The sequence below is a fragment of the Atractosteus spatula genome, chromosome 1 (assembly GCF_055471065.1).
Source record: "Atractosteus spatula isolate fAtrSpa1 chromosome 1, fAtrSpa1.hap1, whole genome shotgun sequence".
Lineage (NCBI taxonomy): Eukaryota > Metazoa > Chordata > Actinopteri > Semionotiformes > Lepisosteidae > Atractosteus > Atractosteus spatula.
In genome coordinates, this window is record NC_142706.1 from 1191892 (window position 1) to 1208588 (window position 16697).

Consider the following 16697-nt stretch of genomic DNA (forward strand, 5'->3'; position numbering starts at 1 on the left):
CATCTGTCTTCTGTCCCCGACGAGGATATTAACACTCAGAAGGATAAATGAATTCATTTCCACCATCGTGATGCTACTGCACTGTTACCAGGAGAGAAGCACTAGGAAAGACTGAGCCGGGCGGAAAAATTAAAGTGACAAGGGTATGAGTCCGGCATGATGAGTTTGTGTGTGTGTGAGACAAGGATAATCTGCCGTGATTACAGACAACGACAGGTTTGCCGATTGATCTCACATTTCTTCTGGGTGCCACAAGCGCTGGTACTGTGGAGAGGGATGGGGGGGGAGCATCTCTCCTTATAACGAAACATAGTGGGAAAGCAAAATACATCTCCTGCAGACAGTCCCACCATGCTTACACAGGGCGTGTCTCTCGTGTACCATGTCTCCTTCGGAATGAGCAAACGAGAAGACAGGGCAGCAGTCGGGCTCCTTCCTGTTGGCAGGAACTGCTCAATGAGTACGTCCTCTCTGGGTATTTTACGGTAGCCCAAGCTTTGTTAAGAGTGACCATTCAGAGCCATGCTGACGTAATACTAAGCTGGGTTCGACCATGGACCGGAGCAGCTGGCACTGCGGAAACTCAAGACATTTCATGTCAGTGTAACGACTTCCCATTCTAAAACGGCCCACGTTCACGTTTTCAAATCTAAAACTACCCTTTTCGCCCGATTTAATGGGCCACTGCGATGCCAATCACAAGGCCAGCGCTTGCAGCTCATCAAGTTCACGCCATTATTAACTCACGGGGGTGTGGAGCGAGGTGCCCAGCCAGCGCTGGTGAAGACGACACTCTGGCGTCTTTCAGGATGAGATCAATGAGCGATTAACTCCCACATGAACCAGGCATGACATTCCACATGAAATGGCTTCTCTCATGAGTAGACCCTTCTGTGCTCTGGCATACTCACCCCGAAGAGCAGGTGTTTTCCAAAGGGGCAAACGCTCGGTGCTCCAGCGGTCGCGTGCGATTCAAATCCACGGCGGACGGCGGACAACGCGATACAGAAGGTGGCTCCCTGGAAAAAGGACAAGAGAGGATTATCCTGACGTGACCCTAGCTTTTCGACTTTCACCACAACGAAAACCCCCGGCACAGCACACCGAGGCGCCCGATAGGCCCGGAGAGAGGTGTTTGCTCAGCCCAGCACTGCCATTCCTCCGCGCCGAGACGAGCTCATGAATGAGTGCTGGATAGGGACCGCGGCAGCACGAAGCTGGGCTGAGCTTGCCAAGACTGCCCCAGCTTGCCAAAGATTCGAAGGGATTAGCGAGCGCGCCAGAAGAAAACAAGTTCAAAGCGTTTCTAATGCTACAGGAAAGCAGCACAAATAAATCAGGACTGAGTAATACAATAGCTCTTTCCCTCATCTAGATGAAATTAAAAGCTCTTCCCCCTTAGCACCCCGTCACTAATCGGGCATTTTACTCGCTAACATGCCCAGGGGACAGCAAAGCAGAGCAACTCCAGGAGACGGTTCCACACTTCCATCTGCACAGGTTCGCCCGCAGACAGGGGCTGTGCTTGTTCTTCCTCGGAACCAAACGCCAGCTACACTGCAGCAAGCAGCATTCTTCCAGCGGCTGAAAGCGTGTTCTTTATTCCTTCACAGGTGTGTGGGATGTTTTTGCTCTGTGCAAGACGCTTCCCTTACAGTTTGCACTCTCAGTGTTTAAACCTGGGGTCTCCAACCTCAGTCCCAGAGAGTCACCGTCCAGCAGGTGTTCTTATATGGCCTGCGTGCATGTGAATCCCTCCTAATTAAGCACCTAATTGATCCAAATAAGTCACTCGGAGCCCAGCTGGAATGCAAGCCAGGATATGGAAGCTGCCCAGGAGTGGGGATGCAGAACAGTCTCAGTCTTAGCTGAAAATTAGCAATGTTTTTTTTTTCTTCCTCGCAGAATATTCCAATAAAGGACGGATGTTTAAAGTCGGCTATAGATTAATTTTTTGCACGTGAACAGAGCAAACGCCCAGCACAGGACAGAGCAGACCGTCCGCTGGACAGCTGACCCAGCAGCCGTACCACACGAGTCTGAGCAAGCAGTGCGCCCGGAACCCCGCCTGACCCAGATGTTGGAATCCGTCTGCATCTCAGATGCACTCATCCGCTGTTTCATCTCCCTTAATCACACCCTTAGGGAAAAAAGGTGGTCCTAACGAGCCAAACTTCTGAACCCAGTGAGAAACTGTGGGGCTGAGCTGTGCCTCGGTCTGTGCGGCAGCTGTCTGACAAACATGCGCTGCCGCCGACTTCTAGAGTCGGGGGATTAGGAGGGTTGGTGTCATTTTGCTCTAATTTTTGGTTACAGCTTCCCCATTGTTGATAAATCAAAGTGTTTTATAAAAAAGAACAAATGGCTTCTGGCGAGTTGGTCGTCATTCGAGGTCTGGCATGTGGACCCCTGCGTGGACATCAGGAACATGCCTGTTACCGCAGCATGGCTCTGGACTCGTGACAGGGAGGATGCAGGTTCGAATTCCAGGCGAGACACTACTGTTGTACCCTTGAGCAAGGTAGTTCACTTGCACCCAGCTGTGCAAAAGGGGACAACTGTTTGCTGACACTTTTGGGGATAAAAGTGTCAGCAAAATGAATCAGTAACAGTTAGCAACAGGAATTGCTGTGTTGCACCATGTTCTCATTCATTACGTTAAGTCCAACCTCATTCCCAACCCTACTCGACACCCCAAACACTCGTAACACCTTGACCTACTTCTGCAATTACACCTCCTTGAATTAGTGTTACAAGACCTGAAACAGATTTCCTCGGTGCTGAGAAAGACTGCAGGTCAGTCACACACTTACAGTGGCTTTCAAACATTCCGAAATTTTCCCTTTAAATATGAAATATTTGGGTTCTCTTGCACAGTGCGATACCGACAAAGTTCAGGCTCTGGGAATTTTTTCAAAACTTAAGCCCTACAAGATGCTCCGCATTTTATCGCAAAATACATAACTAGGAAAGAGGAAGCCTCAGGTATGAAGCTGCCTGGTCTTGCATTCCGCTCAAAATCCAAGGGTTATCTTTGCTTCTGAACTGACAGTAAAACATTCTCTCTAAGGACAGTAAGGTTCTGAAGCCTTCTGCCCATGTTTAAAAACAAGAGAAAAACAACAGCGTGCTTGTGAACATGGGGTCTCCCTCAGACAAGTGCTGTGCTTGTTGACGCCAGGGTCAGGTTTTTTTCCCCGAGTCACCTCGAGATTCGGACCTTCACTCGTTTGACAGGTGGAACCTGACAGACCCAGGACGGGCGGGACGAAACGAATGAATAAAAGTCAGAAGCTGGGGTGTCTACTCAGCATCGCGCACACAGGGGCACGCGATACAGGACAACAGCTTAACAACGCAGGGCGCAGCCAGACACATGACACCAGAGCCAACCCTCTTAAAGGACACCTCGGGTTCGAGACACTCCCCAGTGGCTTCCCAGCCCCCCTGACTAGGGAACAGAACCACACCCGAGGGTAAATGAAACAGCACCACTGCGGGTCAGTTTCTGAGGCTCAGGGACTGACCCGTGACAGCTGAGGTTCAGTACTGAAGATGCAGCGCGCTGTGAACATACAGTACTAGAGTCAAGCAACACAGCCCCTGCCTGCTTGGGTAACCCTTGGTGAACTAAGAGGATTTCATCTGAACGACAATTTATACAGTATATGGGCATTAAGGCTACCATTGACCAAAGGACTGCAACTTACACCATTTTTTTGTTACACGTTCGAATCTATTTAAATATTTATGTCATCCCTTTAGAGCCCGAGCAAAATCATATACAGATCATCTAAGATGGAAAACTATAAAATCCTCCCAAATATTAGTGATATATTCCAGATGATTCCATCTTTAACTTGTATACTGCTCATTTTAAGTGAGAAAAAAGCAGAAGAATTATTCTATCCAGCAAAAAAAAATATTTAAGCCATAAAAGACAGACAGGGCTGAGGGAGATCATTGAAGCTGTGATATCTCAAACTGTACGTCTCCGTACAGAAGACATTCTCTCCTTTTACACATCTGGATTTGGACCAATACAGAGCTGTAAAGAGTGGCTGTATGGGTAGACAGCTCATCCCCACACACGGGTCAGCACTGCACCTCATCACAATTAAAACACAAAGAAATCCCAAAAGTGTCCTGTTGATCTGCTACATTAATTGCTGTAGTCCTGGCTTGGTGGCACCTCACATTGTCATGCTGGGAAATCGACACTTCCTGATGGGCTGGCTGGAACAGAGGTCCCCTTAGATCAAGGATCAATGCATTGGTGAGCAGTACGGCTGCCCTTAATCTGCACCAATGAGGCTCTTGTGCTCAAGGAGATTCCTTCTCTCATCATCACACTTCTACTGCTCCACTGGCTGGCTTGAACAACATTTTAAGCATTAAGCTCACCATAGAGTCTCTACACATTGCCGTCTGTCTGGTCTGTCAAAAGCAAAACAGCACTTCCTGGTGAAAAAATACATTTCATTTCGGAAAGCTCAGGCGTTTTGTGGCCCAAAGAAGATATGGGCTGTCTCTGAAGAGGTCAGCCCTGAATAGCTTCTAAGCTTTCCTGCAGACTGAAAGCTACATTCTGCCAATAACATTGTCTTATTTTGTCCTAGAATTTCTCATGCTGTAGCTCCGGCAATCTGAAAATAATTACACAAACGGATGAGGCAGGGCGTGACAGTGCTGGGTCCATGCTGGGCTTCTGCCTTCTAGGACACGGCCTGTCCTCCACAGATTTGGTTACCCCAATCTCTCTGGACTAGTCTGCTAAAGCAGGACTTCCGATTCCCCAAGCCTCTTTTCTCAGAGGCAAGGCTCCGATCACACATGTAACAGTGCGGCAGGTACTCTTCATTTATAAATCTAGAAGAGACGACTGCAGGAAGGACTTACACTACTGACCCATCTGGCTTCCAAAGCGAACTGACTGTGTAGTCTCTTAATCAGAGGCAGACGTGTTACCAGTAATCGCCACATACCTTCAATGAATCCTGACAGCACGCAGGACACTACTCCAAGAGCATTACAATGCTATGATGAGCTCTGTTCCATTCCTTCAGCCTTGTTCGGCTCCTGGTCCAGCTCCTTCAGCCTGTCAGTGCAGTTCATTCCCTCAAGCCCCAAACTGTGTCTGGACTGATTCCAGAGCAGCAGTATCTCCTCTATAATGTGGTGACCAAAACTGTACACAAGGGAATAATCTAAAAGAGTCTTCAACCAGTGGACAAGCAAGCACGGCAGGTGTGGACTTTGAGACATGTTGCACTGCTCATCGTTGTCTGCCTTTCTGAAACTTTACCCAAGGCCAAAGGTCTGAGTTCAAACTTGACTGCTGTGGACAATGAGCCATATTAAATTGGCAGGAGCCGGTCGCAGGCAAAGGGACACCAGGAAACAACCCGTTACCAACTTGCAATCTGGTGCAACTGATGCACTTTCCAGAGACGGCTCACGTGCGGTTGTCACTTTACGATCAAGGCAGGACAGGAGCTCGAGAAACAATTAGAGCCAACAATGGACATTATTTTTTTGTGGTAGTAATTTTAAGCTAAATTAATGTGTCAAATTAATTCTGTAAGAAAGCCACTGGTAAGTGGAACTGTAAAATTAACTCTCCATGAGGAAACCCTGTCAGACAAAGGGACCATAATCAAAACCCAGCACAGAAGCGAAGTGGCACATAGCGTTTCACGTCACTAGCTTTTAATATGAAAGACACATTTCACAAGGCACTTTATTCAGAAACACTCGGAAGGCGTGCAGGCAGTGCCCATTTTCCCTCAGCGCAACCTTTCTGCATTAACAGCGCCTGGTTGCTTGCTGTTGGCGAGACCACAGGTTCCCACAAGACCTTGCAGCAGTCAGGATCACCGATCCTCTATCACGTCAGCAATCGCCAAGCTCTCTTCCCTCTCAGGTGGAATGACAAGAAGTGGGATGAACACATTGCATTAATTGACCAGAACCAAACACAAGCCTTCCCACAGTGAAGGTGAAACCAAAACTGGTGGGTTTTAGCCCCACTCTCAAGCTCAGAAGCACCTGTAAGGAGACAGATGCAATTGACTGTGTTCCAGAAAGAAAGAGGCTGTCAGCACTGTGGTGATCTACGTTACTGCGGGCTGTGGCTCGCTCAGGCACACTGAGGCATGACGACTGGCTGATGTAGAGATAACCTATCTGTTCTGAGAAATACAGATGTTTGGGAAGATGTAGCATCTTATGTATCTGAGAAGAACAGATGGGATGTCATAGTACTGAATATTGACTATGTTAAAAAAAAATATGGGTCTGAGAATTATAAGACAATTTAAAAACATGTTAAAAGGACCCACAAACACCGTACTGAACTATTTTCATGGCTGTTTAAGCTTGTCACCCATGCATAAAATCATATGCTGATCACTGTTTGTGTTTTAATGTTTTTATGTAAGAAGAAAAAACCCATAGAAAGGAGCTTTCAAAACTACTTACTATAAAACATGGCTGAATGAAAGCAAAACAAAGTGTTCAGCGGATTAACATTGTAACGCATCTCAATCTCACAAGACTGAAAAGGTTTCTAGGAATTACAGCGTTTTTCACTGCAAATTCCACCTGCGTCTGTACAGCACGTTAATGGATGGAGTGAAAGGCCACATTAAGTTCACCCAGGGGCAGAGCTCCACAAGCACGATGCTCAAAAAGTCTCAGCACCACAAGGAGAGCAGTGCCTGCGTGACTTGCATATGCAGGGAAATTCTGTTAAGTGTTATTTTCCCTCCTATACCATCACCTCCCTCCAGACAACATGGTTTATTGAACTGCAAATTATCTGCGTCCAGTAATGAACAAATTTTAATTCAGAGCATACCTCTCAACCATTTCCACAAAAAAAACAAATGCCTTCATCATTTCAAGCGTAACAGAGCTTCCCAGATCAGCTGAACACAAACAGATGTTCGCAAATCCCACAAAGAACTCTCCAACAGTCATCAAAGTTCCTGGAAAGTTTCATCATCTTCAGGAGATAAAAAAGTGAACTGCCAGAAGAAGAAGTATAAGCTGTTTCCATCTGCTACAGGGATCAAGAAAAATATACGAGGCTCCCCAGCTGTTTTGCAATGAGCACCTGATGGATATCAAAGAGTTCTGGAATGGGGCGAAGGAAGAGGGGAGAGCAGCGCACAAGAACAGACACCGCAGTCCAGTCCCTCCTTCATCAATGATTAGTCACACTTACCATCCTCCAATTACTGTACTCGTTCACTACACCTTGCACGCCTGCTCTCTCAGATCCCAGGAGCTCAACAAAGCAGGGCCTGCTCAGTGCTGGGCTGAGTCTCAGTAGACAGTGTGGGCGACCAGTAGGGGCCGCTCTTCCCTCTGAACCAGAAACTACAGACCCCCATCTTCCATGTATTCCAAAGCACATTTCCAAACCTGGAGGAAGGCGGCCCTCAGGTGAGATGGTAGGCCGAGGTCCTGACTACTTGGGTCAGATCCCATGACACTTCCTGACAGAGTCGGCGTGTCCCACTTCTCCGCCTGACGCGTTGTGCCATTGGGCTGCAGGGCAGACACACAGCCCGCATTCCCAATGATGCCCCAACACTCGAGTGACGGGCGTCCCAGCTGAAACTGGGACTCATCACGGTGGGCTTTTAATGTCGTCACTGGAGCAGATGGGGCAGATAAGCTTTTTCCTCCATGTTTTTACCTCAGCAAGGGTGTGTAAGAACACATGAAAAATCTTTGTTTAAAACGTGCATCACTACAGAAAAGTGTCACAGCGTTGTACTTGGGGGGTGGGGGGTAACGTAACAATCCGGTAGCAATTTTTCCAACTGCAACATCCTAAAATCTGCATATCGTGACGCTGTCATACATTTAGAGAGTCATGCTACATATACTGGAGCAGAGTGCTGTGCTACATACAGTACTTAAAGTGGATAACTGTGTAACACAACGTAGCAAGAAGCAAACAAACTGGATAACTGTGTAACACAACGTAGCAAGAAGCAAACACACATCACTAATAATAATCTTCCCATCCTGAGCGTTTACAGGGATAGCTCCTTGAACATTTTAAGGCTAGCCATTGATGACCAATTCTGCAGGGACCCTTTCCGAGGCTTGTGTTTTTAAAAAGACAGACCTCTGCTGCTACATATTGTCTAATTTGGAGAACAAAACAGAACTAATTTGCTGTGATGCATGACACATTTTTCCCAACTGGAAAAAAAAAGCTGTTTTGCATGAGCCAAATGAAAATGGCCGAGTTCCATCATGCAAATAAGAGAGAAGGCAGGGGACTGGCATTCAGATTAGCCATGTGCACAGTTCCCGAGCAGTTCTGGCAGGAAGAGGACCGGAACCTCACCAGGACATTTTTTCAGTAGCCCAGGTGATATTTTTATGTGAGTGAAATGGTTTGAAGAACTGTGGTCTTCAGATGGATTCAGAAACAAGGGGCATTAGTAGGTTTTACTACTAAGAGTTCATCTATTTACCATCACACTGATGCAGTGGAAGGAGACAGATGCAAGTATAATAATAATAATAATAATAATAATAATAATAATAATTCCTTACACTTATATAGTGCTTTTCTGGACACTCCACTCAAAAGCGCTTTACAGGTAATGGGGATCCCCTCCACCAGCACCAGTGTGCAGCCCCACCTGGAGAGGAATTTTCTAAGTAAAATTTGTATGTAATAACGACGCAGTAAATGATTTGTCTGCCACTCACCCGTTCCGGTGAGGAAAGCTAAGTAGCACTACTGTCCATTTCTTTTGGGCCTGAGCTATGATCAGTCACTCTGCTCCAGCTGCGTCTGTGTGGATAAGGACAATAGAGCCTGTGGATGCCTGCTCTGAAGGGACAATCCTGAGTTCTCCTGAGCTGTAACACTGCCTTGTGTTTCTTAAACCTGTGATTCCTTTCATACTGACTCAGTGACGAAACTACTTCCACCGGGATCTAAAACAGAAAATCCTTACCTGCACAAAATGAACAGCAGGACTTCCTCGTCTCCGCCCGGCACTGTGGAGATCCCCTGATGCTGCCTCTTCCTGCACCGCGAACAAATGCGTTTCAGCTGCAGAAGAAAACCAGAGTCGCGCTTTATTTGAGGACGGAGCAGGCAAGCGCACAGGTTTATTAGGTGTCAACCTCCGCGTGTTCCTCGTGAGCTGACGGCAAACTGCTCCTTTCAGACAACATGCGGCCCACACCTGGGGACAGGTTTCACACCAGTGGAAATACAGAGAGAAAGCTCTCTGCTTTCTCAACGTGAAGAATGGAAGGACAAAGAATGTAAAACAAAGAGGGGGAAACGGTTTAGGACAGAAAAGGCACGTAGACAAGAATTAAGTTCCTCGATTCAAACGTTCATTTTCAGAATGTAATTACAGCAGATCTGATCAGCAGTTAAACTGACCTATTTCTTTACAATCGTGCACAGTCAGACTCTCCTCCTGCGAGGAGCGCCTGCCAGGATCCTGCGGGCAGTTTTAAGATGAAACATAACCGTGGTCTGAATGCTCACTGGCTGACGAATCTAAAAGCTGACCAACCAAAATGATATCTGACAGGACAAACTTTTGGCAGAAGGCTCACAGCACATGAAAAGAAAGAAGTCTGAATGTGAAGGTCAGGTCCTGGTGGAGCATGTGATGGTGGCGTTATCGAATCATTCTTTCATGATCAGCGTGAAGTGCCCCAGTTTCACATGAGACTGCTTGAGAACAGCTCCCCCTCCCCCTGCTCAGCGCGCTCCCCTCCCGCGCACGCACGCTGTCTGTGCGATGCACGGGTTGGTCCTGCAGCCCACTCGCCGTTATTAAGCGATGGGCCAAGGACCACGAACCTGATTTCGGAGCCGTACGCACGGGACGTTTAACAAAAGGCATTTCTTGTTACCTTACTCGCGTTAAAAAAACGCACAAAACTCAAGCAACCACCCCACCAGCCCTCTAGGACGAAAAGATCTAACATTCAAACCATCTGCTTTTACTACGAGAGCAGCAGACTCCTGCCATCGGGCGATAAGGGGGAAAAAAGACCCGAGGCCAGTGCACTCCGGCCACAGCTTCAGCGGGACAACGTCACGCCTCTTCGCACCATCGCACTCGTGGAGAGGACAGTCATGCCAGTTTTTAATCAGTGTCTCACTCCTCCCTTTCACATCTGCAAGGAGCCACAACTTCTTCTGCTGTTTCACCGGCTGCTCCTTCATGGTTAGACGAGTTTTGCTAGGAAGCACTAAACGATGCTGAATAAGCCCCTGCGCTGTCGTGGGCATTTTTTTCCTAACAAACCAACCACTTCTGGCTACTACTGTATTCTACCTTTCAGGGGGCATGATGGACCTGACCTGGTCTGAAACGCCCCTGTAAATGTTCATGCAGCGCTTCCATTTTTCCCTCTTGATTTTGCTCCTTTCCATTACATTAACTTACAGGAAACAAAAATGCCTGCAGGTCTGCTATGCTTTAATTTTACTATCACTTCTACTAATATTTGTAAAAATTCTATGTATTAATTTCTAATTAGCTGTATAACGCACTGGTTAAGCCTAATCTAGAAAACAGTGTGCACAGAGTCTGTCACGGTGTTGTAGAGAAGATACTGCTGCTCAGGAATCAGACCAGAGAAGAGCAGCCGGACACAGTCTGGGGCTTGAGGGGCTGAAGGAGCTGAACCCTGCTAGTCTTGAGCAGAGAAGAGTACGAGATCTGATACAAGTACTCAAAATCAACTCAGCAGAACTTGTCACGAACTCTGAAATGGTGACACATCAACCAGCGGGCAGAAGAGAAAAGACTGTGGTGCATTTAAAACCGAGAACAGGGGACACTTCTTTACCTATAGGGTGGTGGGAGTGTTGGAGAAGCTGCCCAGCCACGTTACTGAAGAGGAGATATCCTGGCTTCTTTCTAGAAATGGCTGGATGAGATCCTGGGACATATTAGCTACCAAACAGCCTCTTTGGTTTCTGAACTAATAACACCTGAAAATAGTAAGTGTGTGAGAATATACTCTCAAAGATTAACTGTAAAACATTATGTAACCGACTGCATTTTTGTTTAAGTAACTTCTAATTGAACCTGATTAGATACTAAAAGTAAATCCCCCGAAGTACGTATAATATCTGCAGGGCAGGGATATACATGTAGTGGCTCTGAATACAGGAACGACAGATCATAATGCTTACTGCATCTATCACTGCCCACGGACGGTAAGAATCTCAGAAAATACCCTCATCTCTTGAAGAAGAGATTATTGTTTTAAATCTCTCCCAGACTTTTTAGTCTCCTGCAATACAAAGGAGACTCCTGAGCATGGCCTGTGGCAGCAGTGTTTCTGCTACCTAATTACTGAGAGTTTATATCGTTCAAGCCCAGACCGATTACAGCACCAGCAGCAGCCTCACCAGATGTACAACTAATTGCTAGCCTGTGTGTGGCTGGCATTTCCATGCCAATTAAACTTCTCTTCTTGGAAAAGTTTGGAGAACTTATCCTGAACACCCCACTCCATTCCTCCCCTGCCGAGCAGGACACTGGAGCTCGGCGACGATGGATCCCAAAACAACGCTCCATGGCCAAAACGCTAAGCACGCGGACTCGTTAATGAGAACTTTTTACTGAACTGGACCCGCTGGTTCTCTTCTGGAGGTGCCAATTAGTCTGCAATGCCTTTAAATTTGGCTTGAGCCTCAGTCCACTCAGGAAGGGCGAGATTCTTCCCATCCCTTCTACAGGATCGTCACTTCTTGTCCTGCCTGACTGAGAACCCCGGTAAAGGAGCCCGACTCACACACCCGAGCAGCACTCCATCTTAGACCCAGATGCATGCTCGGGTCCATCATATAATCTGCTCTGCAGAATTCACATTCCCAATAGGACTTCTCCTCCTCCACTGAGGAATAAAACATTATTCGAGCAGACGGAGAGAAAAACCCGGCGCGTTTTCCCAACATGCCTGAAAGTGATAAAACAGCTGCGCCTCATTCTCTAGGTATGACGTTAGGTTAGTTTTCTCTGTTCACCGGTTCAAAATCCCGAAGCTCGTTCCAGTGGCAAGTTTGGGCAGAGCATCTGGATTTAACGAGACGGGTCGCATGCCAATGGCGGTGTGAGAGAGGCTTAGAGTCTGACAGGGGGGCATGGCTGCCGGCCTCTCGCGCAACCGCCCGAGGGGTCACGACCCATTCCCCGACCCGCCAGAGGGGCATCTTGGACGTCCTCAGTTCGCGCCGGGCTCCTCGCTCTTGCAGCGGTTAAACCCCCCGTTTGATCCCATCCAGGGACAGGGGACCTATCTACCCACCCAGAGCTTTCACCTGGCGATTCCGAGGATGTGACAAAAAAAAAAGCAAAAGCGTCAAAGATCTAAAATCAGAAGAATCGTGTGGACGCTATACCCGACGAGCAAGAGCACGCGCCAGCAAAAAAGGAAAAGCGCACGCCAGCGTCTTTATTTACCAAGTCTGACAGCAGCAGCCCTGAGCAGCAGCTGAGCCGGAGCAGATGGCGAGCGAGGTGCGGGGAATCCGGGAGAAAGGCAGGGAGAGGCGACCCAGCGCACTGGCCCCGTGATGTGGGTCACCTACATCTCCACGGATTCATGCAGCTGCAGGTCGCAAAGCTGCCCGCGACACCGCGTCAGACCGCCCGCCGCTAATCCCCGCGGCAGAGTCAGGAGCGGATCAGGACTCAGAATCGGCACACCCACGCAGGACACCGACACAACAATTTCAGCCCGCACGTGTGCAGGCACACGAGGGGACATTTCCTGAAGTACATCTGTCATAAGTCCTGCATATTTCAAACACGTCTAGAGGAAGAGCAGTAGATAGAAGCCATCTCTGCGGCCCAACTGCTGCACCGTATTCTTCCAGGAGGTAGCCAGCTTTTAATCTGCTGAAGTCACCAAGCTGCCAGAGTAATCAAGAGTATGTGTGTGTTCAGAGGGTCTCTGTGAACTTTGCACACACCTTTTCTGCTGATGCTCCAGTACTTTATAAGGTGGACATACAGAACTGGTTTGAAATGGACTGGAAGAACTAGGAGTGGTGCGGTGGCTGTGTGGCTGTGACTGGAAGGTTGCCAGTTCAAATCCCGCAGCCGGCAGAGGAATCCTACTCTGTTGGGCTCCTGCGCAAGGCCCTTAACTCCAACTGCTCCAGGGGTGCTGTACAATGGCTGACCCTGCGCTCTGACCCCAAGCTTCTCTCCCTGTCTGTGTGTCTCATGGAGAGCAAGCTGGGGTCTGTGAAAAGACAAATTCCTAATGCAAGAAATTGTATAGGGCTAATAAAGTGATGCTATGTTAGCTGGCCGGTCCCGCCCAGGGGCCCGGCCTCCTGTGTCCCGCGCTTCCAGAAAGAGGTTCCAGCCCGCAGTCACCCAGGCGAGGAAAGAGCCGCTTTCCGATAACGGGCTCCAAGCAGCAACGATCCATTTTTCCTGTATTGCGGCAGGTGTGAGCATACGGGTCACCCGAAGGAAAATATCCGCTCAGGCATATCGATATGAAAGTTCAAGTAGGCAGCTGCATCAGCATGCGTAGGCTCCAAAGGAACAAGTAAAGGTTTATTCCTGCGGAAAAGAGAAGAAACACAAAGTTTCCACTGTGGAGCCTTCTTCAGCCTTCACACCCGAAGAAGGCTCCACAGCCGAAACGTTGTGTTTCCTTTCTTCTCCTTTCAGCAAGCACCTTGTGCACAGGAACGCTGGAGCAGGTGTGAATGGAATCCTACTCCGTTGGGCCCCTGAGCAAGGCCCTTAACCCCAACTGCTCCAGGGGTGCCGTACAATGGCAGACCCTGCGCTCTGACCCCAGGCTCTCTCCCTGTCTGTGTCTCATGGAGAGCAAGCTGGGGTATGCGAAAAGATAATTCCTAATGCAAGAAATTGTAAAGGGTTAATAAAGTGATGTTACAATGTACCACGAGTTACTAATGCTTCTTTAACGGGCAGCTTGACTTTTGCACCCCATGGGCCAGCCAGGTATTTCGAAGGGTGAAGCGCTTTGCTCGGGGGCACCACAGCAGCGCAGTGCCCGGGACTCGAACCCACTACCAGTCCAGTAGCGAGTCCAGGAAGAGAGGGGAAATGCTGCTCAAAAACGAACATGAAGCCAAAAGCAAAAGGGAGGAAGACGCTACACAACCTAAAAGTTATTTTCCATGAGAAGAGAGGACAGAAGGGATAATGGATAGGACAGACGAAGAGAAGCTAAGCATGTTCTGCTGACATCTGACGTGTTGCTCATGTACAACACCCAGACTGCCCCACTCTTACCCACAGACACCCAGACTGCAAGCTACATCTAACAAATCAAGCTTGACCAGAGAGTCCTGGTGCTTGCTTCTCAACTACAGGCTCTGACTCAGCTCTGTGACCGAGTAGAGTTTAGCACAGGCTCATGGCTGGCATTAGAGCAACCACTATTTGGCAAGGTTTACATTCCAGAAAAGTTTTTTTTTTTCCCGCTAACAGGAAAAATGCATTTTTTTTTTTAGCTTTGCCTGAGTGTCTGGACTTTCTGAACCATGAGAGTTGCTTTCTATTTCCCTCCTCGGTTTTAACATAAAGGGACAAAACAGTAAAAATGATTTGACTACTGCCGCAACAGCAACAGATGAACATCATGTTTCAGGACTGACTGTGCCGAGATCCACTGCCCTTAGAACAGCAGAAACACTTTCGGACGGATATAAGGCAAACTCATGCGACAACTAACCAGTCTGGGGCATCGGAAAAATCCAGGTTTGAGGAAATAAACCAAAATAAAGTGAGTTTAAACATGCTTCAAAAGTCATTATAATAGATATTGTACATATACATTTAATTTTATTTTGCAACAGAAGCCCACAAATATTCTGGAAATGACAAATAGGCTTATCAAAAACCATTCTGAAAAACTTTTTTATCGGCTCTGGCAAGTTCTTGCACAATTCCGAAACAATGAAGACTTGCAGCACATCTCAAATCTTACCTACAGAGGAGTATAGAGATGTATTCCACCCTGAAATGTGTTTTACTGCATCTCCTCAAACCACCTGCCCCACTGGATCAATCAAACAACGATCATCTGCAGGTCAATCGCTGAAGAGGCACAGGAAGAGCCTGCTTGTGTGAAGCACCCGAGGGTCAGAGCTCAGACCCCTGGTAAGTCAGCAAGAGAGACAGCGAGAGCAAACCAACCTATTCAGTCAGCCTCTGAATACCTGATCCACGGCTCAGCACCGACGAGTACTAGCTTCTAAAAGCTGCTGGGAGTCTCCTCACCGTCCGCGGAGAAGTGATGCAGAGGAAGATGATGGCAGGGCAAGCATGACGCGAGACCATGCGCAAAGACAGCCCCCCACCCCCCTTCGGGCTCTTCTCTACGACACAGCCCCAACCACAACATCACATCAAGCCACGATACTCGGTGCCAGGCGCCAAGCTGTGTCAAATGGCACTGCAGGCTGAGAGGCTGAAGTCATGTTCACTGGAGACCAAGCTCCGACCACCACAGCAGCGTTTCCCCTCCCGCCTGCCACAGCTGGACTTGAAGACACAGGAGGCTCGAAAATCCTGGCACACGTCTGCGACTTCACCTCCCGGCTGCTCCGTAAGACGCAAACAAGACTCTAAACAGGCATCTGTTATTAATCCCGCTCCTGCGCTGCACGAGCCCGTTTTTCCCCAGTGTCGGCAGACAGCACAAACGAGCGCACGGGAAGGTGCTGGGATGTGGAGGAGAGCAGCAGAGCCCGCTGCTCTCCCGGCTCGGTCTGGGAAGGCCCGAGACGGTCAGCTAGACTGCTTCAGGTCGTGCGGTGTCAACTTCTTACAGAGGTCATACAGACCAAAATTAAATCTAGCGCTGCGCCATCACGAAAAGCTGAACACTGCAAGGCTTTAAACAAAGAGCTCCTTCAGGTCAGTGTTCAAAGCATCCAACACCCACTGTGCTCAGACTTCAACAAAACCAGAGCCCCCTGAGGGGCTCGACTGGGGAAGGTGCTTACCAGTGGGCCAGGCCTGCAAGTGGCCATTCCAGGCTGGGTGGGGACACAACACACGGCACTGCAGACAAATGCTAAAGAACCGACCCATGAACAAAGCGCAGTCCCATATTCCAGCTGAGGTGCCTGAGTATATGACATAACGAACCCAATGGCAACGGGTTTCAACTTCTTACAATGCATAATTTTACTATTTTACTATTTCCCTGGCGCCACGACGTCTCTGTGGTCTTTGCCGACACCGTCCCTCAGGCTAACCTCTGGAAAATGCCCCCGCGCCCCGAGGTAATCCCAGTACAAATGTGCACTCCACTTTGCAAACCCCACAAACCTTGCCTAGGCCTGGGCCCCACGACAGTCCCCCCGCTCACTCCCAGCGGCTGCATCAGTCAGTCCAGTGAAAAGACCTGCTGTTCCTCCAAGCTGAACCCCCGGCACTGTACTATGTGAACATACTGATGCTGGAGAGTTTTTTTGTCACGTCGCGTGACCGTATCGCAATTTTAACAGACTCTAGCCCAGATCAAAACATCGTCCCCAAAGAAGGGCTCTGACAGCAGCTTTCTATGGGTTCAACGCCATCGCCCAGTGGCCCACAGCAAGCCAAGAGGACCAACACTTCTGGATTTGGATGATGGGCCAAAAACCCTGAGTTAACATGGATCTGTCCCACAAACTGACG

The 16697-nt window shown here is 48.5% G+C and overlaps 1 protein-coding gene across 3 annotated transcripts in view; it reads right to left on the reverse strand.

Moving 5' to 3' along the window:
- The window catches only part of clocka (clock circadian regulator a), a 63244-nt gene that overhangs the window by 43000 nt on the left and 3547 nt on the right, over positions 1-16697 (reverse strand). For all 3 annotated transcript variants that reach the window (XM_088918277.1, XM_088918185.1, XM_088918125.1), the window contains exons 2-3: positions 8991-9088; positions 912-1019 (exon numbers count right to left, since the gene is read on the reverse strand). The gene's annotated coding sequence lies outside the window, so the exon portion shown is untranslated. The remainder of the gene's footprint in view (positions 1-911; positions 1020-8990; positions 9089-16697) is intronic.